General features: G+C 44.2%; 1 long non-coding RNA gene across 20 annotated transcripts in view; it reads left to right on the top strand.

Moving 5' to 3' along the window:
- The window catches only part of LOC135811543 (uncharacterized), a 357,214-nt gene that overhangs the window by 96,159 nt on the left and 234,831 nt on the right, over positions 1 to 26,224 (top strand). For 9 of the 20 annotated variants that reach the window (XR_010552637.1, XR_010552646.1, XR_010552639.1 and 6 more), the window contains 2 exons: positions 16,434 to 16,491; positions 22,300 to 22,357. This is a non-coding gene — a long non-coding RNA (uncharacterized LOC135811543). Of the gene's footprint in view, positions 1 to 16,433; positions 16,492 to 17,165; positions 17,235 to 20,083; positions 20,156 to 20,464; positions 20,523 to 20,831; positions 20,890 to 22,299; positions 22,358 to 26,224 lie in introns of those variants that run through there. The other 11 variants (XR_010552636.1, XR_010552635.1, XR_010552634.1 and 8 more) reach the window with 3 other exon arrangements.

Below are 26,224 nucleotides of genomic sequence, written 5' to 3'. Positions count from 1 at the left end.
GGGACCAAGGAATGCCATGCTCGGATTTTATTCGACACCGGAGCAACTAGATCCTTTATCACTGAATCCCTATGCCACAAACTGCAATGTAACAAGATTGGCGAGGACACAATCTCAGTGTCAAGCTTTGGTAACGAAAAACGGAAAATCGAAACCATGCCAAGAGTCAATCTACGAATTGAACAACCAGACAAATCTTGCACGGAGGTCTGCGCAAATGTCACATCAATCCTGTGTCACCCAATTCAACGATTCCCACTTCCAAATGATATGAAGTTGCATGGCATGCCTCTTGCGGAACCACCTGTACAGGAACCAGAGAAGTATGACGTGGACATACTGATTGGTGTAGATTACTATCACAGATTCATAATGGACGGCAGTATTGCACTGCAGAATGGCATGTACATGGTAAAATCAACGTTCGGGTATTTACCATCAGGAAGTACGGAGTATCATGGAATTACGGATGATGCAGTACATGTACTCACTACGTTGCCAACGACAAGCCACGATCCAATGGAGGATACTCCTGTCACTGCTATTCTCGTGCAGGGGGAGGGTCCTGACGGATCACCAGCAGGCATGGACCCGGAACAATTCACGTCTTTCGGGAAACTAGTCAGAGTCACAGCGTACGTACAGAAATTTATTGATAAAATCAAAAAAAAATCGGTTGGTAATACCATCTCACGTGACGAATACCAACGAGCGGAATCGAAATGGATGCAATTTACACAACCACAACACTGTTTGTCATGTAAACAGCACGATGGTGGCCCGTTTCAACTTCCGAAACCCCCTCCGGCTTTTGCCCAAGGAAAGAATAATGGAGTTGCTACTGTATGAGTTCACAGGCATAGATTACGTTGGACCTATTGAGTTTTAAATCAAACGAAGGCTCGATGAAATGCAAACCATGATAATTACGAATTCAGTCTGATTACAAATAACTGCTTACACTCAAATTTCCCTGTCGACACTTCATTCACGGTTTGTATTTGTTCACTCACGCGTATGCTATTTCATAACTATGGTAGTCACTTTCAGCGGGCGGGAGTGTCGCGAATGCGATCGGATTTATTCGTAGTCACGAGCACAATGCATGTATATAACCAAGAATTCACAGCTACGTATACATGTATCCTTGTTCAGTGCATGATTTGTACGTTCAATCACTCGCATCCCTTGTCGACACCTCTTCTTCACTTTGCACTTCGTAACACTTCGTTGCATTTCTAAGGTTCAATTCTGGGCACCCTTTTCTCACCTTGCAATTCGTTGCATTTCTAATGTTTCCGTTCCGGGCACCCTTTGATTCAGTTTGAACCCATGCACCTTGGCTTGCACACGCACCGACATCCAACACGGACTGTGTGTACGACTATCGGCATCTTTGATGGCCTTCACTATCCATTTTCATGCTCACAGTTGGACTCGTTGCACTGTGCGTATCTTTATGTGTCACCTTTTCAGCTACATGCACGTGGAGCTGTTTTAGTTCCACAACTTGGTGCTCTTCTTGCTTCTCTTTGATTCTTCGCTACTCCTTGGGAGCTTATTTCGATGCGTTTGTATATTTATCGCTTGTATATTTCTGCTGACGCTGTACGCAAGACACTTTCACGGCACACTACTGCTACAGGCATACACTCCGACTCACCTATATTATCGCTCTCCCCTTGTAAATATTCTTCAGTCTTGATTCACAAGAAAATTGGGCACTAAGGAAAATATGGTCTGCTTCGAGTGGTTTATGTAAAGGGTATGTCCATGGTTCGCGACAAGATTGGTTATTTTTCAGCTTTCAGCAGCCCTGGGCAAGTTCTTTAGAGAAATGTGGCTCTTTTTCTTGGTGCACGTGTCTATGACCAGCTGCACAACAAGATGAGGCTGGTCATTGTCATTTTCTGAGCTGTGAACGGGCAGGAAGGTGAGAAAATGTCGGATTTTGACCATTTGTGCTGACCTTTGAATTTCAATGTACCTCTCTATAACATGACCCAGCTGTAATGTCAGTGGTCGCATTGATTTGATTTTTGGTTTGCTTGTAGGGCGCTGGCATCCACATTCAGTGACCCAGAAAATGTGGCACTGCTGTGAATAGTTTAGTCGCAAAGTGAAGATTCACGGGTATAAAGCCCCAAACTGTGAGATTGGTAATTTTTCAGCTTTCAGCAGCCCCGGGCAAGTTCTTTAGAGAAATGTGGCTCTTTTTCTTTGTGCACTTGTCTATGTCCAGCTGCACAACGAGATGAGGCTGGTCATTGTCATTTTCTGAGCTGTGAACGGGCAGGAAGGTGAGAAAATGTCGGATTTTGACCATTTGTGCTGACCTTTGAATTTCAATGTACCTCTCTATAACATGACCCAGCCGTAATGTCAGTGGTCGCATTGATTTGATTTTTGGTTTGCTTGTAGGGCGCTGGCACCCACATTCAGTGACCCAGAAAATGTGGCACTGCTGTGAATAGTTTAGTCGCAAAGTGAAGATTCACGGGTAAAAAGCCCCAAACTGTGAGATTGGTTATTTTTCAGCTTTCAGCAGCCCTGGGCAAGTTCTTTAGAGAAATGTGGCTCTTTTTCTTGGTTCACTTGTCTATGTCCAGCTGCACAACAAGATGAGGCTGGTCATTGTCATTTTCTGAGCTGTGAACGGGCAGGAAGGTGAGAAAATGTCGGATTTTGACCATTTGTGCTGACCTTTGAATTTCAATGTACCTCTCTATAACATGACCCAGCTGTAATGTCAGTGGTCGCATTGATTTGATTTTTGGTTTGCTTGTAGGGCGCTGGCACCCACATTCAGTGACCCCAAAAATTTGGCACTGCTGTGAATAGTTTAGTCGCAAAGTGAAGATTCACGGGTAAAAAGCCCCAAACTGTGAGATTGGTTATTTTTCAGCTTTCAGCAGCCCTGGGCAAGTTCTTTAGAGAAATGTGGCTCTTTTTCTTGGTGCACTTGTCTATGTCCAGCTGCACAACGAGATGAGGCTGGTCATTGTCATTTTCTGAGCTGTGAACGGGCAGGAAGGTGAGAAAATGTCGGATTTTGACCATTTGTGCTGACCTTTGAATTTCAATGTACCTCTCTATAACATGACCCAGCTGTAATGTCAGTGGTCGCATTGATTTGATTTTTGGTTTGCTTGTAGGGCGCTGGCACCCACATTCAGTGACCCAGAAAATTTGGCACTGCTGTGAATAGTTTAGTCGCAAAGTGAAGATTCACGGGTAAAAAGCCCCAAACTGTGAGATTGGTTATTTTCAGCTTTCAGCAGCCCTGGGCAAGTTCTTTAGAGAAATGTGGCTTTTTTTCTTGGTGCACTTGTCTATGTCCAGCTGCACAACGAGATGAGGATGGTCATTGTCATTTTCTGGGCTGTGAACGGGCAGGAAGGTGAGAAAATGTCGGATTTTGACCATTTGTGCTGACCTTTGAATTTCAATGTACCTCTCTATAACATGACCCAGCTGTAATGTCAGTGGTCGCATTGATTTGATTTTTGGTTTGCTTGTAGGGCGCTGGCACCCACATTCAGTGACCCAGAAAATGTGGCACTGCTGTGAATAGTTTAGTCGCAAAGTGAAGATTCACGGGTAAAAAGCCCCAAACTGTGAGATTGGTTATTTTTCAGCATTCAGCAGCCCTGGGCAAGTTCTTTAGAGAAATGTGGCTCTTTTTCTTGGTGCACTTGTCTATGTCCGGCTGCACAACAAGATGAGGCTGGTCATTGTCATTTTCTGAGCTGTGAACGGGCAGGAAGGTGAGAAAATGTCGGATTTTGACCATTTGTGCTGACCTTTGAATTTCAATGTACCTCTCTATAACATGATCCAGCTGTAATGTCAGTGGTAGCATTGATTTGATTTTTGGTTTGCTTGTAGGGCGCTGGCATCCACATTCAGTTACTCAGAAAATGTGGCACTGCTGTGAATAGTTTAGTCGCAAAGTGAAGATTCACGGGTAAAAAGCCCCAAACTGTGAGATTGGTTATTTTTCAGCTTTCAGCAGCCCTGGGCAAGTTCTTTAGAGAAATGTGGCTCTTTTTCTTGGTGCACTTGTCTATGTCAACAGGCGCGTGCTCGGCGAGGGGCACGGGGGGGCACGTGCACCCCCCAAAAATTTTCAATCTGGGTTTTGAAAAAATAATACTGCACCTCGGATGTGAAACGTACACATGCAAACGGCCTTCTACACGTACACGTGCAGCGCTAACAAGAATTTTGCACGTAGATCTGCACTGTGCACAGCATAAACATTACCTTGCGACAGTCGGATTCTTTCCCGGTTTCGATTTCTTGCTTTCAGGTCTGGATTCTTTGATTTCTTTCCTGAAGTATGGGTATCTGACTATGACTGAGCTGCTCTTTTCATAATGTCAAATCGACCACCGTCATCGAAGCGCAAAGCTTCCACGCTGCCGCAACTAACTCTAAGTGAAGCGTTCGGTCGTTCTGCAACTGTTGCTGCGGGAGCTGTTGCTGCAGCGTAAAAATCTGATAATATTTCCTCGAGTGGCGATGAGGGTTCTTCAAGAGGTGAAGAGTCAGACGAAGTGGTAGTAGTTGAAGAGGTCGCAGGAGAAGTAGCCCAGGCTGCCGGGTCTACCGCGGTGGATATACCCGACGAGGTTGATGTAGTCGCTTCAGGCGGCACTCCAAACGACATTGGAGAAGGCTACAACCTTGCATCACAAAAGTGGACCTGTTTGCCGTCATCCTTACACTCTGATGAGAAGCGTCGCTTCGTCGACCATCAATTTGTGCCAGGGCCGAAACACGACTTTCCTGTCCATCTAGGAAATGATGGCAGAAACCGTCGTTTTCGTCACCACTGGCTAGAGGACAACACGTGGCTGGTCTATTCACCCAAATGCGACGGGGGTTTCTGTCTTCCGTGCCTCCTATTTCCCAGTGGTGCGGATCAGGGACAGCTCACAGCAAGACCTATGTCCAACTTCAAAAAGGCCACCACTTTGCTGGACAAACACGGCTCACATTGCCGGGGGAGGCTCCCCTCGGCTCCCGTGCACCCCCCTAGTTGGGGGGCCGAGCACGCTCCTGGTCAAGCTGAACAAGGAGATGAGGCTGGTCATTGTCATTTTCTGGGCTGTGAACGGGCAGGAAGGTGAGAAAATGTCGGATTTTGACCATTTGTGCTGACCATTGAATTTCAATGTACCTCTCTATAACATGACCCAGCTGTAATGTCAGTGGTCGCATTGATTTCATTTTTAGTTTGCTTGTAGGGCGCTGGCATCCACATTCAGTTACCCAGAAAATGTGGCACTGCTGTGAATAGTTTAGTCGCAAAGTGAAGATTCACGGGTAAAAAGCCCCAAACTGTGAGATTGGTTATTTTTCAGCTTTCAGCAGCCATGGGCAAGTTCTTTAGAGAAATGTGGCTCTTTTTCTTGGTTCACTTGTCTATGTCCAGCTGCACAACATGTTGAGGTTGGTCATTGTCATTTTCTGAGCTGTGAACGGGCAGGAAGGTGAGAAAATGTCGGATTTTGACCATTTGTGCTGACCTTTGAATTTCAATGTACCTCTCTATAACATGACCCAGCTGTAATGTCAGTGGGCGCATTGATTTGATTTTTGGTTTGCTTGTAGGGCGCTGGCATCCACATTCAGTTACCCAGAAAATGTGGCACTGCTGTGAATAGTTTAGTCGCAAAGTGAAGATTCACGGGTAAAAAGCCCCAAACTGTGAGATTGGTTATTTTTCAGCTTTCAGCAGCCCTGGGCAAGTTCTTTAGAGAAATGTGGCTCTTTTTCTTGGTGCACTTGTCTATGTCAAGCTGAACAACGAGATGAGGCTGGTCATTGTCATTTTCTGAGCTGTGAACGGGCAGGAATGTGAGAAAATGTCAGATTTTGACCATTTGTGCTGACCTTTGAATTTCAATGTACCTCTCTATAACATGACCCAGCTGTAATGTCAGTGGTCGCATTGATTTGATTTTTGGTTTGCTTGTAGGGCGCTGGCACCCACATTCAGTGACCCAAAAAATTTGGCACTGCTGTGAATAGTTTAGTCACAAAGTGAAGATTCACGGGTAAAAAGCCCCAAACTGTGAGATTCGTTATTTTTCAGCTTTCAGCAGCCCCGGGCAAGTTGTTTAGAGAAATGTTGCTCTTTTTCTTGATGCACTTGTCTATGTCCAGCTGCACAACAAGATGAGGCTGGTCATTGTCATTTTCTGAGCTGTGAACGGGCAGGAAGGTGAGAAAATGTCGGATTTTGACCATTTGTGCTGACCTTTGAATTTCAATGTACCTCTCTATAACATGACCCAGCTGTAATGTCAGTGGTCGCATTGATTTGATTTTTGGTTTGCTGGTAGGGCGCTGGCACCCACATTCGGTGACCCCAAAAATTTGGCACTGCTGTGAATAGTTTAGTCGCAAAGTGAAGATTCACGGGTAAAAAGCCCCAAACTGTGAGATTTGTTATTTTCAGCTTTCAGCAGCCCTGGGCAAGTTTTTTAGAGAAATGTGGCTCTTTTTCTTGGTGAACTTGTCTATGTCCAGCTGCACAACGAGATGAGGCTGGTCATTGTCATTTTCTGAGCTGTGAACGGGCAGGAAGGTGAGAAAATGTCAGATTTTGACCATTTGTGCTGACCTTTGAATTTCAATGTACCTCTCTATAACATGACCCAGCTGTAATGTCAGTGGTCGCATTGATTTCATTTTTAGTTTGCTTGTAGGGCGCTGGCATCCACATTCAGTTACCCAGAAAATGTGGCACTGCTGTGAATAGTTTAGTCGCAAAGTGAAGATTCACGGGTAAAAAGCCCCAAACTGTGAGATTGGTTATTTTTCAGCTTTCAGCAGCCATGGGCAAGTTCTTTAGAGAAATGTGGCTCTTTTTCTTGGTTCACTTGTCTATGTCCAGCTGCACAACATGTTGAGGTTGGTCATTGTCATTTTCTGAGCTGTGAACGGGCAGGAAGGTGAGAAAATGTCGGATTTTGACCATTTGTGCTGACCTTTGAATTTCAATGTACCTCTCTATAACATGACCCAGCTGTAATGTCAGTGGGCGCATTGATTTGATTTTTGGTTTGCTTGTAGGGCGCTGGCATCCACATTCAGTTACCCAGAAAATGTGGCACTGCTGTGAATAGTTTAGTCGCAAAGTGAAGATTCACGGGTAAAAAGCCCCAAACTGTGAGATTGGTTATTTTTCAGCTTTCAGCAGCCCTGGGCAAGTTCTTTAGAGAAATGTGGCTCTTTTTCTTGGTGCACTTGTCTATGTCAAGCTGAACAACGAGATGAGGCTGGTCATTGTCATTTTCTGAGCTGTGAACGGGCAGGAATGTGAGAAAATGTCAGATTTTGACCATTTGTGCTGACCTTTGAATTTCAATGTACCTCTCTATAACATGACCCAGCTGTAATGTCAGTGGTCGCATTGATTTGATTTTTGGTTTGCTTGTAGGGCGCTGGCACCCACATTCAGTGACCCAAAAAATTTGGCACTGCTGTGAATAGTTTAGTCACAAAGTGAAGATTCACGGGTAAAAAGCCCCAAACTGTGAGATTCGTTATTTTTCAGCTTTCAGCAGCCCCGGGCAAGTTGTTTAGAGAAATGTTGCTCTTTTTCTTGATGCACTTGTCTATGTCCAGCTGCACAACAAGATGAGGCTGGTCATTGTCATTTTCTGAGCTGTGAACGGGCAGGAAGGTGAGAAAATGTCGGATTTTGACCATTTGTGCTGACCTTTGAATTTCAATGTACCTCTCTATAACATGACCCAGCTGTAATGTCAGTGGTCGCATTGATTTGATTTTTGGTTTGCTGGTAGGGCGCTGGCACCCACATTCGGTGACCCCAAAAATTTGGCACTGCTGTGAATAGTTTAGTCGCAAAGTGAAGATTCACGGGTAAAAAGCCCCAAACTGTGAGATTTGTTATTTTCAGCTTTCAGCAGCCCTGGGCAAGTTTTTTTAGAGAAATGTGGCTCTTTTTCTTGGTGAACTTGTCTATGTCCAGCTGCACAACGAGATGAGGCTGGTCATTGTCATTTTCTGAGCTGTGAACGGGCAGGAAGGTGAGAAAATGTCAGATTTTGACCATTTGTGCTGACCTTTGAATTTCAATGTACCTCTCTATAACATGACCCAGCTGTAATGTCAGTGGTCGCATTGATTTGATTTTTGGTTTGCTTGTAGGGCGCTGGCATCCACATTCAGTGACCCAAATGCGGCACTGCTGTGAATAGTTTAGTCGCAAAGTGAAGATTCACGGGTAAAAAGCCCCAAACTGTGAGATTGGTTATTTTTCAGCTTTCAGCAGCCCTGGGCAAGTTCTTTAGAGAAATGTGGCTCTTTTTCTTGGTGCACTTGTCTATGTCAAGCTGAACAACGAGATGAGGCTGGTCATTGTCATTTTCTGAGCTGTGAACGGGCAGGAAGGTGAGAAAATGTCGGATTTTGACCATTTGTGCTGACCATTGAATTTCAATGTACCTCTCTATAACATGACCCAGCTGTAATGTCAGTGGTCGCATTGATTTGATTTTTGGTTTGCTTGTAGGGCGCTGGCATCGACATTCAGTTACCCAGAAAATGTGGCACTGCTGTGAATAGTTTAGTCGCAAAGTGAAGATTCACGGGTAAAAAGCCCCAAACTGTGAGATTGGTTATTTTTCAGCTTTCAGCAGCCCTGGGCAAGTTCTTTAGAGAAATGTGGCTCTTTTTCTTGGTGCACTTGTCTATGTCCAGCTGCACAACAAGATGAGGCTGGTCATTGTCATTTTCTGAGCTGTGAACGGGCAGGAAGGTGAGAAAATGTCGGATTTTGACCATTTGTGCTGACCTTTGAATTTCAATGTACCTCTCTATAACATGACCCAGCTGTAATGTCAGTGGTCGCATTGATTTGATTTTTGGTTTGCTTGTAGGGCGCTGGCATCCACATTCAGTGACCCAGAAAATGTGGCACTGCTGTGAATAGTTTAGTCGCAAAGTGAAGATTCACGGGTAAAAAGCCCCAAACTGTGAGATTGGTTATTTTTCAGCTTTCAGCAGCCCTGGGCAAGTTCTTTAGAGAAATGTGGCTCTTTTTCTTGGTGCACGTGTCTATGTCCAGCCGCACAACAAGATGAGGCTGGTCATTGGCATTTTCTGAGCTGTGAACGGGCAGGAAGGTGAGAAAATGTCGGATTTTGACCATTTGTGCTGACCATTGAATTTCAATGTACCTCTCTATAACATGACCCAGCTGTAATGTCAGTGGTCGCATTGATTTGATTTTTGGTTTGCTTGTAGGGCGCTGGCACCCACATTCGGTGACCCCAAAAATTTGGCACTGCTGTGAATAGTTTAGTCGCAAAGTGAAGATTCACGGGTAAAAAGCCCCAAACTGTGAGATTTGTTATTTTCAGCTTTCAGCAGCCCTGGGCAAGTTCTTTAGAGAAATGTGGCTCTTTTTCTTGGTGCACTTGTCTATGTCAAGCTGAACAACGAGATGAGGCTGGTCATTGTCATTTTCTGAGCTGTGAACGGGCAGGAATGTGAGAAAATGTCGGATTTTGACCATTTGTGCTGACCTTTGAATTTCAATGTACCTCTCTATAACATGACCCAGCTGTAATGTCAGTGGTAGCATTGATTTGATTTTTGGTTTGCTTGTAGGGCGCTGGCACCCACATTCAGTGACCCAAAAAATTTGGCACTGCTGTGAATAGTTTAGTCGCAAAGTGAAGATTCACGGGTAAAAAGCCCCAAACTGTGAGATTGGTTATTTTTCAGCTTTCAGCAGCCCCGGGCAAGTTGTTTAGAGAAATGTTGCTCTTTTTCTTGATGCACTTGTCTATGTCCAGCTGCACAACAAGATGAGGCTGGTCATTGTCATTTTCTGAGCTGTGAACGGGCAGGAAGGTGAGAAAATGTCGGATTTTGACCATTTGTGCTGACCTTTGAATTTCAATGTACCTCTCTATAACATGACCCAGCTGTAATGTCAGTGGTCGCATTGATTTGATTTTTGGTTTGCTTGTAGGGCGCTGGCACCCACATTCGGTGACCCCAAAAATTTGGCACTGCTGTGAATAGTTTAGTCGCAAAGTGAAGATTCACGGGTAAAAAGCCCCAAACTGTGAGATTTGTTATTTTCAGCTTTCAGCAGCCCTGGGCAAGTTTTTTAGAGAAATGTGGCTCTTTTTCTTGGTGAACTTGTCTATGTCCAGCTGCACAACGAGATGAGGCTGGTCATTGTCATTTTCTGAGCTGTGAACGGGCAGGAAGGTGAGAAAATGTCGGATTTTGACCATTTGTGCTGACCTTTGAATTTCAATGTACCTCTCTATAACATGACCCAGCTGTAATGTCAGTGGTCGCATTGATTTGATTTTTGGTTTGCTTGTAGGGCGCTGGCATCCACATTCAGTGACCCAAATGCGGCACTGCTGTGAATAGTTTAGTCGCAAAGTGAAGATTCACGGGTAAAAAGCCCCAAACTGTGAGATTGGTTATTTTTCAGCTTTCAGCAGCCCTGGGCAAGTTCTTTAGAGAAATGTGGCTCTTTTTCTTGGTGCACTTGTCTATGTCAAGCTGAACAACGAGATGAGGCTGGTCATTGTCATTTTCTGAGCTGTGAACGGGCAGGAAGGTGAGAAAATGTCGGATTTTGACCATTTGTGCTGACCATTGAATTTCAATGTACCTCTCTATAACATGACCCAGCTGTAATGTCAGTGGTCGCATTGATTTGATTTTTGGTTTGCTTGTAGGGCGCTGGCATCGACATTCAGTTACCCAGAAAATGTGGCACTGCTGTGAATAGTTTAGTCGCAAAGTGAAGATTCACGGGTAAAAAGCCCCAAACTGTGAGATTGGTTATTTTTCAGCTTTCAGCAGCCCTGGGCAAGTTCTTTAGAGAAATGTGGCTCTTTTTCTTGGTGCACTTGTCTATGTCCAGCTGCACAACAAGATGAGGCTGGTCATTGTCATTTTCTGAGCTGTGAACGGGCAGGAAGGTGAGAAAATGTCGGATTTTGACCATTTGTGCTGACCTTTGAATTTCAATGTACCTCTCTATAACATGACCCAGCTGTAATGTCAGTGGTCGCATTGATTTGATTTTTGGTTTGCTTGTAGGGCGCTGGCATCCACATTCAGTGACCCAGAAAATGTGGCACTGCTGTGAATAGTTTAGTCGCAAAGTGAAGATTCACGGGTAAAAAGCCCCAAACTGTGAGATTGGTTATTTTTCAGCTTTCAGCAGCCCTGGGCAAGTTCTTTAGAGAAATGTGGCTCTTTTTCTTGGTGCACGTGTCTATGTCCAGCCGCACAACAAGATGAGGCTGGTCATTGGCATTTTCTGAGCTGTGAACGGGCAGGAAGGTGAGAAAATGTCGGATTTTGACCATTTGTGCTGACCATTGAATTTCAATGTACCTCTCTATAACATGACCCAGCTGTAATGTCAGTGGTCGCATTGATTTGATTTTTGGTTTGCTTGTAGGGCGCTGGCACCCACATTCGGTGACCCCAAAAATGTGGCACTGCTGTGAATAGTTTAGTCGCAAAGTGAAGATTCACGGGTAAAAAGCCCCAAACTGTGAGATTTGTTATTTTTCAGCTTTCAGCAGCCCTGGGCAAGTTCTTTAGAGAAATGTGGCTCTTTTTCTTGGTGCACTTGTCTATGTCAAGCTGAACAACGAGATGAGGCTGGTCATTGTCATTTTCTGAGCTGTGAACGGGCAGGAATGTGAGAAAATGTCGGATTTTGACCATTTGTGCTGACCTTTGAATTTCAATGTACCTCTCTATAACATGACCCAGCTGTAATGTCAGTGGTAGCATTGATTTGATTTTTGGTTTGCTTGTAGGGCGCTGGCACCCACATTCAGTGACCCAAAAAATTTGGCACTGCTGTGAATAGTTTAGTCGCAAAGTGAAGATTCACGGGTAAAAAGCCCCAAACTGTGAGATTGGTTATTTTTCAGCTTTCAGCAGCCCCGGGCAAGTTGTTTAGAGAAATGTTGCTCTTTTTCTTGATGCACTTGTCTATGTCCAGCTGCACAACAAGATGAGGCTGGTCATTGTCATTTTCTGAGCTGTGAACGGGCAGGAAGGTGAGAAAATGTCGGATTTTGACCATTTGTGCTGACCTTTGAATTTCAATGTACCTCTCTATAACATGACCCAGCTGTAATGTCAGTGGTCGCATTGATTTGATTTTTGGTTTGCTTGTAGGGCGCTGGCACCCACATTCGGTGACCCCAAAAATTTGGCACTGCTGTGAATAGTTTAGTCGCAAAGTGAAGATTCACGGGTAAAAAGCCCCAAACTGTGAGATTTGTTATTTTCAGCTTTCAGCAGCCCTGGGCAAGTTCTTTAGAGAAATGTGGCTCTTTTTCTTGGTGCACTTGTCTATGTCCAGCTGCACAACGAGATGAGGCTGGTCATTGTCATTTTCTGAGCTGTGAACGGGCAGGAAGGTGAAAAAATGTCGGATTTTGACCATTTGTGCTGACCTTTGAATTTCAATGTACCTCTCTATAACATGACCCAGCTGTAATGTCAGTGGTCGCATTGATTTGATTTTTGGTTTGCTTGTAGGGCGCTGGCATCCACATTCAGTGACCCAAATGCGGCACTGCTGTGAATAGTTTAGTCGCAAAGTGAAGATTCACGGGTAAAAAGCCCCAAACTGTGAGATTGGTTATTTTTCAGCTTTCAGCAGCCATGGGCAAGTTCTTTAAAGAAATGTGGCTCTTTTTCTTGGTTCACTTGTCTATGTCCAGCTGCACAACAAGATGAGGCTGGTCATTGTCATTTTCTGAGCTGTGAACGGGCAGGAAGGTGAGAAAATGTCGGATTTTGACCATTTGTGCTGACCTTTGAATTTCAATGTACCTCTCTATAATATGATCCAGCTGTAATGTCAGTGGTAGCATTGATTTGATTTTTGGTTTGCTTGTAGGGCGCTGGCATCCACATTCAGTTACCCAGAAAATGTGGCACTGCTGTGAATAGTTTAGTCGCAAAGTGAAGATTCACGGGTAAAAAGCCCCAAACTGTGAGATTGGTTATTTTTCAGCTTTCAGCAGCCCTGGGCAAGTTCTTTAGAGAAATGTGGCTCTTTTTCTTGGTGCACTTGTCTATGTCCAGCTGCACAACAAGATAAGGCTGGTCATTGTCATTTTCTGAGCTGTGAACGGGCAGGAAGGTGAGAAAATGTCGGATTTTGACCATTTGTGCTGACCATTGAATTTCAATGTACCTCTCTATAGCATGGCCCAGCTGTAATGTCAGTGGTCGCATTGATTTGATTTTTGGTTTGCTTGTAGGGCGCTGGCATCCACATTCAGTGACCCAGAAAATGTGGCACTGCTGTGAATAGTTTAGTCGCAAAGTGAAGATTCACGGGTAAAAAGCCCCAAACTGTGAGATTGGTTATTTTTCAGCTTTCAGCAGCCCTGGGCAAGTTCTTTAGAGAAATGTGGCTCTTTTTCTTGGTGCACGTGTCTATGTCCAGCCGCACAACAAGATGAGGCTGGTCATTGTCATTTTCTGAGCTGTGAACGGGCAGGAAGGTGAAAAAATGTCGGATTTTGACCATTTGTGCTGAACTTTGAATTTCAATGTACCTCTCTATAACATGACCCAGCTGTAATGTCAGTGGTCGCATTGATTTGATTTTTGGTTTGCTTGTAGGGCGCTGGCATCCACATTCAGTGACCCAGAAAATGTGGCACTGCTGTGAATAGTTTAGTCGCAAAGTGAAGATTCACGGGTAAAAAGCCCCAAACTGTGAGATTGGTTATTTTTCAGCTTTCAGCAGCCCTGGGCAAGTTCTTTAGAGAAATGTGGCTCTTTTTCTTGGTGCACGTGTCTATGTCCAGCCGCACAACAAGATGAGGCTGGTCATTGTCATTTTCTGAGCTGTGAACGGGCAGGAAGGTGAAAAAATGTCGGATTTTGACCATTTGTGCTGAACTTTGAATTTCAATGTACCTCTCTATAACATGACCCAGCTGTAATGTCAGTGGTAGCATTGATTTGATTTTTGGTTTGCTTGTAGGGCGCTGGCACCCACATTCAGTGACCCAAAAAATTTGGCACTGCTGTGAATAGTTTAGTCGCAAAGTGAAGATTCACGGGTAAAAAGCCCCAAACTGTGAGATTGGTTATTTTTCAGCTTTCAGCAGCCCCGGGCAAGTTGTTTAGAGAAATGTTGCTCTTTTTCTTGATGCACTTGTCTATGTCCAGCTGCACAACAAGATGAGGCTGGTCATTGTCATTTTCTGAGCTGTGAACGGGCAGGAAGGTGAGAAAATGTCGGATTTTGACCATTTGTGCTGACCTTTGAATTTCAATGTACCTCTCTATAACATGACCCAGCTGTAATGTCAGTGGTCGCATTGATTTGATTTTTGGTTTGCTTGTAGGGCGCTGGCACCCACATTCGGTGACCCAAAAAATTTGGCACTGCTGTGAATAGTTTAGTCGCAAAGTGAAGATTCACGGGTAAAAAGCCCCAAACTGTGAGATTTGTTATTTTCAGCTTTCAGCAGCCCTGGGCAAGTTCTTGAGAGAAATGTGGCTCTTTTTCTTGGTGCACTTGTCTATGTCCAGCTGCACAACGAGATGAGGCTGGTCATTGTCATTTTCTGAGCTGTGAACGGGCAGGAAGGTGAAAAAATGTCGGATTTTGACCATTTGTGCTGACCTTTGAATTTCAATGTACCTCTCTATAACATGACCCAGCTGTAATGTCAGTGGTCGCATTGATTTGATTTTTGGTTTGCTTATAGGGCGCTGGCACCCACATTCAGTGACCCCAAAAATTTGGCACTGACGTGAATAGTTTAGTCGCAAAGTGAAGATTCACGGGTAAAAAGCCCCAAACTGTGAGATTGGTTATTTTTCAGCTTTCAGCAGCCCTGGGCAAGTTCTTTCGAGGAAAGTGGCTCTTTTTCTTGCTGCACTTGTCTATGTCCAGCTGCACAACGAGATGAGGCTGGTCATTGTCATTTTCTGAGCTGTGAACGGGCAGGAATGTGAGAAAATGTCGGATTTTGACCATTTGTGCTGACCTTTGAATTTCAATGTACCTCTCTATAACATGACCCAGCTGTAATGTCAGTGGTCGCATTGATTTGATTTTTGGTTTGCTTGTAGGGCGCTGGCATCCACATTCAGTGACCCAGAAAATGTGGCACTGCTGTGAATAGTTTAGTCGCAAAGTGAAGATTCACGGGTAAAAAGCCCCAAACTGTGAGATTGGTTATTTTTCAGCTTTCAGCAGCCCTGGGCAAGTTCTTTAGAGAAATGTGGCTCTTTTTCTTGGTGCACGTGTCTATGTCCAGCCGCACAACAAGATGAGGCTGGTCATTGTCATTTTCTGAGCTGTGAACGGGCAGGAAGGTGAAAAATTGTCGGATTTTGACCATTTGTGCTGAACTTTGAATTTCAATGTACCTCTCTATAACATGACCCAGCTGTAATGTCAGTGGTCGCATTGATTTGATTTTTGGTTTGCTTGTAGGGCGCTGGCATCCACATTCAGTGACCCAAATGCGGCACTGGTGTGAATAGTTTAGTCGCAAAGTGAAGATTCACGGGTAAAAAGCCCCAAACTGTGAGATTGGTTATTTTTCAGCTTTCAGCAGCCCTGGGCAAGTTCTTTAGAGAAATGTGGCTCTTTTTGTTGCTGCACTTGTCTATGTCCAGCTGCACAACGAGATGAGGCTGGTCATTGTCATTTTCTGAGCTGTGAACGCGCAGGAAGGTGAGAAAATGTCGGATTTTGACCATTTGTGCTGACCTTTGAATTTCAATGTACCTCTCTATAACATGACCGAGCTGTAATGTCAGTGGTCCAATTGATTTGATTTTTGGTTTGCTTGTAGGGCGCTGGCACCCACATTCAGTGACCCAAAATATTTGGCACTGCTGTGAATAGTTAAGTCGCAAAGTGAAGATTCACGGGTAAAAAGCCCCAAACTGTGAGATTGGTTATTTTTCAGCTTTCAGCAGCCCTGGGCAAGTTCTTTCGAGAAATGTGGCTCTTTTTCTTGCTGCACTTGTCTATGTCCAGCTGCACAACGAGATGAGGCTGGTGATTGTCATTTTCTGAGCTGTGAACGGGCAGGAAGGTGAAAAAATGTCGGATTTTGACCATTTGTGCTGACCTTTGAATTTCAATGTACCTCTCTATAACATGACCCAGCTGTAATGTCAGTGGTAGCATTGATTTGATTTTTGGTTTGCTTGTAGGGCGCTGGCATCCACATTCAGTGACTTAGAAAATGTGGCAGTACTGTGAATATTTTATTCGCAAAATGAAGATTCACGGGTAAAAAGCCCCAAACTGTGAGATTGGTTATTTTTCAGCTTTCAGCAGCCCTGGGCAAGTTCTTTAGAGAAATGTGGCTCTTTTTCTTGGTGCACTTGTCTATGTCAAGCTGCACAACGAGATGAGGCTGGTCATTGTCATTTTCTGAGCTGTGAAAGGGCAGGAAGGTGAGAAAATGTCGGATTTTGACCATTTGTGCTGACCTTTGAATTTCAATGTACCTCTCTATAACATGACCCAGCTGTAATGTCAGTGGTAGCATTGATTTGATTTTTGGTTTGCTTGTAGGGCGCTGGCATCCACATTCAGTGACCCAGAAAATTTGGCACTGCTGTGAATAGTTTAGTCGCAAAGTGAAGATTCATGGGTAAAAAGCCCCAAACTGTGAGATTGGTTATTTTTCAGCTTTCAGCAGCCCTGGGCAAGTTCTTTAGAGAAATGTGGCTCTTTTCTTGGTGCACTTGTCTATGTCCAGCTGCTAACAAGATGAGGCTGGTCATTGTCATTTTCTGAGCTGTGAACGGGCAGCAAGGTGAGAAAATGTCGGATTTTGACCATTTGTGCTGACCTTTGAATTTCAATGTACCTCTCTATAACATGACCCAGCTGTAATGTCAGTGGTCGCATTGATTTGAATTTTGGTTTGCTTGTAGGGCGCTGGCATCCACATTCAGTGACCCAGAAAATGTCGCACTGCTGTGAATAGTTTAGTCGCAAAGTGAAGATTCACGGGTAAAAAGCCCCAAACTGTGAGATTGGTTATTTTTCAGCTTTCAGCAGCCCTGGGCAAGTTCTTTAGAGAAATGTGGCTCTTTTTCTTGGTGCACTTGTCTATGTCAAGCTGCACAACGAGATGAGGCTGGTCATTGTCATTTTCTGAGCTGTTAACGGGCAGGAAGGTGAGAAAATGTCGGATTTTGACCATTTGTGCTGACCTTTGAATTTCAATGTACCTCTCTATAACATGACCCAGCTGTAATGTCAGTGGTCGCATTGATTTGATTTTTGGTTTGCTTGTAGGGCGCTGGCATCCACATTCAGTGACCCAGAAAATGTGGCACTGCTGTGAATAGTTTAGTCGCAAAGTGAAGATTCACGGGTAAAAAGCCCCAAACTGTGAGATTGGTTATTTTTCAGCTTTCAGCAGCCCTGGGCAAGTTCTTTAGAGAAATGTGGCTCTTTTTCTTGGTGCACGTGTCTATGTCCAGCCGCACAACAAGATGAGGCTGGTCATTGTCATTTTCTGAGCTGTGAACGGGCAGGAAGGTGAAAAATTGTCGGATTTTGACCATTTGTGCTGAACTTTGAATTTCAATGTACCTCTCTATAACATGACCCAGCTGTAATGTCAGTGGTCGCATTGATTTGATTTTTGGTTTGCTTGTAGGGCGCTGGCATCCACATTCAGTGATCCAGAAAATGTGGCACTGCTGTGAATAGTTTAGTCGCAAAGTGAAGATTCACGGGTAAAAAGCCCCAAACTGTGAGATTGGTTATTTTTCAGCTTTCAGCAGCCCTGGGCAAGTTCTTTAGAGAAATGTGGCTCTTTTTCTTGGTGCACGTGTCTATGTCCAGCCGCACAACAAGATGAGGCTGGTCATTGTCATTTTCTGAGCTGTGAACGGGCAGGAAGGTGAAAAAATGTCGGATTTTGACCATTTGTGCTGACCTTTGAATTTCAATGTACCTCTCTATAACATGACCCAGCTGTAATGTCAGTGGTAGCATTGATTTGATTTTTGGTTTGCTTGTAGGGCGCTGGCACCCACATTCAGTGACCCAAAAAATTTGGCACTGCTGTGAATAGTTTAGTCGCAAAGTGAAGATTCACGGGTAAAAAGCCCCAAACTGTGAGATTGGTTATTTTTCAGCTTTCAGCAGCCCCGGGCAAGTTGTTTAGAGAAATGTTGCTCTTTTTCTTGATGCACTTGTCTATGTCCAGCTGCACAACAAGATGAGGCTGGTCATTGTCATTTTCTGAGCTGTGAACGGGCAGGAAGGTGAGAAAATGTCGGATTTTGACCATTTGTGCTGACCTTTGAATTTCAATGTACCTCTCTATAACATGACCCAGCTGTAATGTCAGTGGTCGCATTTATTTGATTTTTGGTTTGCTTGTAGGGCGCTGGCACCCACATTCGGTGACCCCAAAAATTTGGCACTGCTGTGAATAGTTTAGTCGCAAAGTGAAGATTCACGGGTAAAAAGCCCCAAACTGTGAGATTTGTTATTTTCAGCTTTCAGCAGCCCTGGGCAAGTTCTTGAGAGAAATGTGGCTCTTTTTCTTGGTGCACTTGTCTATGTCCAGCTGCACAACGAGATGAGGCTGGTCATTGTCATTTTCTGAGCTGTGAACGGGCAGGAAGGTGAAAAAATGTCGGATTTTGACCATTTGTGCTGACCTTTGAATTTCAATGTACCTCTCTATAACATGACCCAGCTGTAATGTCAGTGGTCGCATTGATTTGATTTTTGGTTTGCTTATAGGGCGCTGGCACCCACATTCAGTGACTCCAAAAATTTGGCACTGACGTGAATAGTTTAGTCGCAAAGTGAAGATTCACGGGTAAAAAGCCCCAAACTGTGAGATTGGTTATTTTTCAGCTTTCAGCAGCCCTGGGCAAGTTCTTTCGAGGAAAGTGGCTCTTTTTCTTGCTGCACTTGTCTATGTCCAGCTGCACAACGAGATGAGGCTGGTCAATGTCATTTTCTGAGCTGTGAACGGGCAGGAAGGTGAAAAAATGTCGGATTTTGACCATTTGTTCTGACCTTTGAATTTCAATGTACCTCTCTATAACATGACCCAGCTGTAATGTCAGTGGTCGCATTGATTTGATTTTTGGTTTGCTTGTAGGGCGCTGGCATCCACATTCAGTGACCCAAATGCGGCACTGGTGTGAATAGTTTAGTCGCAAAGTGAAGATTCACGGGTAAAAAGCCCCAAACTGTGAGATTGGTTATTTTTCAGCTTTCAGCAGCCCTGGGCAAGTTCTTTAGAGAAATGTGGCTCTTTTTGTTGCTGCACTTGTCTATGTCCAGCTGCACAACGAGATGAGGCTGGTCATTGTCATTTTCTGAGCTGTGAACGCGCAGGAAGGTGAGAAAATGTCGGATTTTGACCATTTGTGCTGACCTTTGAATTTCAATGTACCTCTCTATAACATGACCGAGCTGTAATGTCAGTGGTCCAATTGATTTGATTTTTGGTTTGCTTGTAGGGCGCTGGCACCCACATTCAGTGACCCAAAATATTTGGCACTGCTGTGAATAGTTAAGTCGCAAAGTGAAGATTCACGGGTAAAAAGCCCCAAACTGTGAGATTGGTTATTTTTCAGCTTTCAGCAGCCCTGGGCAAGTTCTTTCGAGAAATGTGGCTCTTTTTCTTGCTGCACTTGTCTATGTCCAGCTGCACAACGAGATGAGGCTGGTCATTGTCATTTTCTGAGCTGTGAACGGGCAGGAAGGTGAAAAAATGTCGGATTTTGACCATTTGTGCTGACCTTTGAATTTCAATGTACCTCTCTATAACATGACCCAGCTGTAATGTCAGTGGTAGCATTGATTTGATTTTTGGTTTGCTTGTAGGGCGCTGGCATCCACATTCAGTGACCCAGAAAATGTGGCACTGCTGTGAATAGTTTAGTCGCAAAGTGAAGATTCATGGGTAAAAAGCCCCAAACTGTGAGATTGGTTATTTTTCAGCTTTCAGCAGCCCTGGGCAAGTTCTTTAGAGAAATGTGGCTCTTTTTCTTGGTGCACTTGTCTATGTCCAGCTGCACAACGAGATGAGGCTGGTCATTGTCATTTTCTGAGCTGTGAACGGGCAGCAAGGTGAGAAAATGTCGGATTTTGACCATTTGTGCTGACCTTTGAATTTCAATGTACCTCTCTATAACATGACCCAGCTGTAATGTCAGTGGTCGCATTGATTTGAATTTTGGTTTGCTTGTAGGGCGCTGGCATCCACATTCAGTGACCCAGAAAATGTGGCACTGCTGTGAATAGTTTAGTCGCAAAGTGAAGATTCACGGGTAAAAAGCCCCAAACTGTGAGATTGGTTATTTTTCAGCTTTCAGCAGCCCTGGGCAAGTTCTTTAGAGAAATGTGGCTCTTTTTCTTGGTGCACTTGTCTATGTCAAGCTGCACAACGAGATGAGGCTGGTCATTGTCATTTTCTGAGCTGTTAACGGGCAGGAAGGTGAGAAAATGTCGGATTTTGACCATTTGTGCTGACCTTTGAATTTCAATGTACCTCTCTATAACATGACCCAGCTGTAATGTCAGTGGTAGCATTGATTTGATTTTTGGTTTGCTTGTAGGGCGCTGGCACCCACATTTAGTGACCCAAAATATTTGGCACTGCTGTGAATAGTTAAGTCGCAAAGTGAAGATTCACGGGTAAAAAGCCCCAAACTGTGAGATTGGTTATTTTTCAGCTTTCAGCAGCCCTGGGCAAGTTCTTTAGAGAAATGTGGCTCTTTTTCTTGGTGCACTTGTCTATGTCAAGCTGCACAACGAGATGAGGCTGGTGATTGTCATTTTCTGAGCTGTGAACGGGCAGGAAGGTGAGAAAATGTCGGATTTTGACCATTTGTGCTGACCTTTGAATTTCAATGTACCTCTCTATAACATGACCCAGCTGTAACGTCAGTGGTCGCATTGATTTGATTTTTGGTTTGCTTGTAGGGCGCTGGCACCCACATTCTGTGACCCAAAAAATTTGGCACTGCTGTGAATAGTTTAGTCGCAAAGTGAAGATTCATGAGTAAAAAGCCCCAAACTGTGAGATTGGTTATTTTTCAGCTTTCAGCAGCCCTGTGCAAGTTCTTTAGAGAAATGTGGCTCTTTTTCTTGGTGCACTTGTCTACGTCCAGCTGCACAACGAGATGAGGCTGGTCATTGTCATTTTGTAAGCTGTGAACGGGCAGGAAGGTGAGAAAATGTCGGATTTTGACCATTTGTGCTGACCTTTGATTTTCAATGTACCTCTCTATAACATGACCCAGCTGTAATGTCAGTGGTCGCATTGATTTGATTATTGGTTTGCTTGTAGAGCGTTGGCACCCACATTCATTGACCCAGAAAATTTGGCACTGCTGTGAATAGTTTAGTCGCAAAGTGAAGATTCACGGGTAAAAAGCCCCAAACTGTGAGATTGGTTATTTTTCAGGGCTCAGCAGCCCTGGGCAAGTTCTTTAGAGAAATGTGGCTCTTTTTCTTGGTGCACTTGTCTATGTCCAGCTGCACAACGAGATGAGGCTGGTCATTGTCATTTTCTGAGCTGTGAACGGGCAGGAAGGTGAGAAAATGTCGGATTTTGACCATTTGTGCTGACCTTTGAATTTCAATGTACCTCTCTATAACATGACCCAGCTGTAATGTCAGTGGTCGCATTGATTTGATTTTTGGTTTGCTTGTAGGGCGCTGGCACCCACATTCAGTGACCCAGAAAATGTGGCACTGCTGTGAATAATTTAGTCGCAAAGTGAAGATTCACGGGTAAAAAGCCCCAAACTGTGAGATTGGTTATTTTTCAGCTTTCAGGAGCTCTGGGCAAGTTCTTTAGAGAAATGTGGCTCTTTTTCTTGGTGCACTTGTCTAAGTCCAGCTGCACAACGAGATGAGGCTGGTCATTGTCATTTTCTGAGCTGTGAACGGGCAGGAAGGTGAGAAAATGTCGGATTTTGACCATTTGTGCTGACCTTTGAATTTCAATGTACCTCTCTATAACATGACCCAGCTGTAACGTCAGTGGTCGCATTGATTTGATTTTTGGTTTGCTTGTAGGGCGCTGGCACCCACATTCCGTCACCCAAAAAATTTGGCACTGCTGTGAATAGTTTAGTCGCAAAGTGAAGATTCATGGGTAAAAAGCCCCAAACTGTGAGATTGGTTATTTTTCAGCTTTCAGCAGCCCTGGGCAAGTTCTTTAGAGAAACGTGGCTCTTTTTCTTGGTGCACTTGTCTATGTCAAGCTGCACAACGAGATGAGGCTGGTCATTGTCATTTTCTGAGCTGTGAACGGGCAGGAAGGTGAGAAAATGTCTGATTTTGACCATTTGTGCTGACCTTTGAATTTCAATGTACCTCTCTATAACATGACCCAGCTGTAATGTCAGTGGTCGCATTGATTTGATTTTTGGTTTGCTTGTAGGGCGCTGGCACCCACATTCAGTGACCTAGAAAATTTGGCACTGCTGTGAATAGTTTAGTCGCACAGTGAAGATTCACGGGTAAAAAGCCCCAAACTGTGAGATTTGTTATTTTCAGCTTTCAGCAGCCCTGGGCATGTTCTTTAGAGAGATGTGGCTCTTTTTCTTGGTGCACTTGTCTATGTCCAGCTGCACAACGAGATGAGGCTGGTCATTGTCATTTTCTGAGCTGTGAAAGGGCAGGAAGGTGAGAAAATGTCGGATTTTGACCATTTGTGCTGACCTTTGAATTTCAATGTACCTCTCTATAACATGACCCAGCTGTAATGTCAGTGGTCGCATTGATTTGATTTTTGGTTTGCTTCTAGGGCGCTGGCATCCACATTCAGTGACCCAGAAAATGTGGCACTGCTGTGAATAGTTTAGTCGCAAAGTGAAGATTCACGGTTAAAAAGCCCCAAACTGTGAGATTGGTTATTTTCAGCTTTCAGCAGTCCTGGGCAAGTTTTTTAGAGAAATGTGGCTCTTTTTCTTGGTGCACTTGTCTATTTCCAGCTGGACAACGAGATAAGGCTGGTCATTGTCATTTTCTGAGCTGTGAACGGGCAGGAAGGTGAGAAAATGTCTGATTTTGACCATTTGTGCTGACCTTTGAATTTCAATGTACCTCTCTATAACATGACCCAGCTGTAATGTCAGTGGTCGCATTGATTTGATTTTTGGTTTGCTTGTAGGGCGCTGGCACCCACATTCAGTGACCTAGAAAATTTGGCACTGCTGTGAATAGTTTAGTCGCACAGTGAAGATTCACGGGTAAAAAGCCCCAAACTGTGAGATTGGTTATTTTCAGCTTTCAGCAGTCCTGGGCAAGTTCTTTAGAGAAATGTGGCTCTTTTTCTTGGTGCACTTGTCTATTTCCAGCTGCACAACGAGATGAGGCTGGTCATTGTCATTTTCTGAGCTGTGAACGGGCAGGAATGTGAGAAAATGTCGGATTTTGACCATTTGTGCTGACCTTTGAATTTAAATGTACCTCTCTATAACATGACCCAGCTGTAATGTCAGTGGTCGCATTGATTTAATTTTTGGTTTGCTTGTAGGGCGCTGGCACCCACATTCAGTGCCCCAGAAAATGTGGCACTGCTGTAAATAGTTTAGTCGCAAAGTGAACATTCACGGGTAAAAAGCCCCAAACTGTGAGATTGGTTATTTTTCAGCTTTCAGCAGCCCTGGGCAAATTCTTTAGAGAAATGTGGCTCTTTTTCTTGGTGCACTTGTCTATGTCCAGCTGCACAACGAGATGAGGCTGGTCATTGTCATTTTCTGAGCTGTGAACGGGCAGGAAGGTGAGAAAATGTCGGATTTTGACCATTTGCGCTGACCTTTGAATTTTCAATGTACCTCTCTATAACATGACCCAGCTGTAATGTCAGTGGTCGCATTGATTTGATTTTTGGTTTGCTTGTAGGGCGCTGGCACCCACATTCAGTGACCCCAAAAATGTGGCACTGCTGTGAATAGTTTAGTCGCAAAGTGAAGATTCACGGGTAAAAAGCCCCAAACTGTGAGATTGGTTATTTTCAGCTTTCAGCAGTCCTGGGCAAGTTCTTTAGAGAAATGTGGCTCTTTTTCTTGGTGCACTTGTCTATTTCCAGCTGCACAACGAGATGAGGCTGGTCATTGTCATTTTCTGAGCTGTGAACGGGCAGGAAGGTGAGAAAATGTCTGATTTTGACCATTTGTGCTGACCTTTGAATTTCAATGTACCTCTCTATAACATGACCCAGCTGTAATGTCAGTGGTCGCATTGATTTGATTTTTGGTTTGCTTGTAGGGCGCTGGCACCCACATTCAGTGACCTAGAAAATTTGGCACTGCTGTGAATAGTTTAGTCGCACAGTGAAGATTCACGGGTAAAAAGCCCCAAACTGTGAGATTTGTTATTTTCAGCTTTCAGCAGCCCTGGGCATGTTCTTTAGAGAGATGTGGCTCTTTTTCTTGGTGCACTTGTCTATGTCCAGCTGCACAACGAGATGAGTTTGGTCATTGTCATTTTCTGAGCTGTGAAAGGGCAGGAAGGTGAGAAAATGTCGGATTTTGACCATTTGTGCTGACCTTTGAATTTCAATGTACCTCTCTATAACATGACCCAGCTGTAATGTCAGTGGTCGCATTGATTTGATTTTTGGTTTGCTTCTAGGGCGCTGGCATCCACATTCAGTGACCCAGAAAATGTGGCACTGCTGTGAATAGTTTAGTCGCAAAGTGAAGATTCACGGGTAAAAAGCCCCAAACTGTGAGATTGGTTATTTTCAGCTTTCAGCAGTCCTGGGCAAGTTCTTTAGAGAAATGTGGCTCTTTTTCTTGGTGCACTTGTCTATTTCCAGCTGCACAACGAGATGAGGCTGGTCATTGTCATTTTCTGAGCTGTGAACGGGCAGGAAGGTGAGAAAATGTCGGATTTTGACCATTTGTGCTGACCTTTGAATTTAAATGTACCTCTCTATAACATGACCCAGCTGTAATGTCAGTGGTCGCATTGATTTGATTTTTGGTTTGCTTGTAGGGCGCTGGCACCCACATTCAGTGCCCCAGAAAATTTGGCACTGCTGTAAATAGTTTAGTCGCAAAGTGAACATTCACGGGTAAAAAGCCCCAAACTGTGAGATTGGTTATTTTTCAGCTTTCAGCAGCCCTGGGCAAATTCTTTAGAGAAATGTGGCTCTTTTTCTTGGTGCACTTGTCTATGTCCAGCTGCACAACGAGATGAGGCTGGTCATTGTCATTTTCTGAGCTGTGAACGGGCAGGAAGGTGAGAAAATGTCGGATTTTGACCATTTGCGCTGACCTTTGAATTTCAATGTACCTCTCTATAACATGACCCAGCTGTAATGTCAGTGGTCGCATTGATTTGATTTTTGGTTTGCTTGTAGGGCGCTGGCACCCACATTCAGTGACCCCAAAAATGTGGCACTGCTGTGAATAGTTTAGTCGCAAAGTGAAGATTCACGGGTAAAAAGCCCCAAACTGTGAGATTGGTTATTTTTCAGCTTTCAGCAGCCCTGGGCAAGTTCTTTAGAGTAATGTGACTCTTTTTCTTGGTGCGCTTGTCTATGTCCAGCTGCACAACGAGATGAGGCTGGTCATTGTCATTTTCTGAGCTGTGAACGGGCAGGAAGGTGAGAAAATGTCGGATTTTGACCATTTGTGCTGACCTTTGAATTTCAATGTACCTCTCTATAACATGACCCAGCTGTAATGTCAGTGGTCGCATTGATTTGATTTTTGGTTTGCTTGTAGGGCGCTGGCACCCACATTCGGTGACGTAGAAAATGGGGCACTGCTGTGAATAGTTTAGTCGCAAAGTGAAGATTCACGGGTAAAAAGCCCCAAACTGTGAGATTGGTTATTTTTCAGGGCTCAGCAGCCCTGGGCGAGTTCTTTAGATAAATGTGGCTCTTTTTCTTGGTGCACTTGTCTATTTCCAGCTGCACAACGAGATGAGACTGGTCATTGTCATTTTCTAAACTGTGAACGGGCAGCAAGGTGAGAAAATGTCGGATTTTGACCATTTGTGCTGACCTTTGAATTTCAATGTACCTCTCTATAACATGACCCAGCTGTAATGTCAGTGGTCGCATTGATTTGATTATTGGTTTGCTTGTAGGGCGCTGGCACCCACATTCAGTGACCCAGAAAATTTGGCACTGCTGTGAATAGTTTAGTCGCAAAGTGAAGATTCACGGGT

Source organism: Sycon ciliatum, chromosome 3 (genome assembly GCF_964019385.1).
Source record: "Sycon ciliatum chromosome 3, ocSycCili1.1, whole genome shotgun sequence".
NCBI lineage: Eukaryota > Metazoa > Porifera > Calcarea > Leucosolenida > Sycettidae > Sycon > Sycon ciliatum.
This window is presented reverse-complemented; position numbering and strand designations above follow the sequence as displayed.